The sequence below is a fragment of the Seriola dumerili genome, unplaced genomic scaffold (genome assembly GCF_002260705.1).
Source record: "Seriola dumerili isolate Sdu_G_001 unplaced genomic scaffold, Sdu_1.0 BDQW01000149.1, whole genome shotgun sequence".
In the NCBI taxonomy this organism is placed as follows: domain Eukaryota; kingdom Metazoa; phylum Chordata; class Actinopteri; order Carangiformes; family Carangidae; genus Seriola; species Seriola dumerili.
In genome coordinates, this window is record NW_019174404.1 from 3,956,833 (window position 1) to 3,957,439 (window position 607).

Consider the following 607-nt stretch of genomic DNA (forward strand, 5'->3'; position numbering starts at 1 on the left):
TACAGCCTTGCTACCTTTGGCAGAACCAGGCTAGCTGTTTCCCCTGTGTCCTGTCTTTATGCTAAGCTAAGCTAACGGCTGTTGGTGGTAGCTTCATATTTACTGTACAGACATGAGTATTGGGGTATCGATCTTCCTATCTAACTCCTGACAAGGAAGCAAATAAGCATATCTCGCAAAATGTCAAACTTTCTCTTGAAATGTTACATGTTACATGTTACATGTTACATGTCATCTGCAGATGGAACATTATGATTTTAAATTGTCATTCAGCAACCAAAAACAACAAATAAGATGATTAATGTGCAGTCAAACTTCGGCTACTTTTATTAACATGCCAATTATGTTGCAGAGCCGAACTGTACGATGTAATTTTGTCTCTCTTTCCAAACTTAAGTTCTTTCTGAATCATCCCAGGTCAGCAATACAGCATCTGAACATGGTTTAAAAAAAGATAAATATGTATTACATAACAAATACATTAATTTGATACTGCTATATAATTAAAAACAACTATATTTCTTACAGTTTGTTTCTTTCACTGTTTTACACTTATAATTATTTCTACTCATTAATGGTAAATGTCTTATGTCATACTTTGATGGAC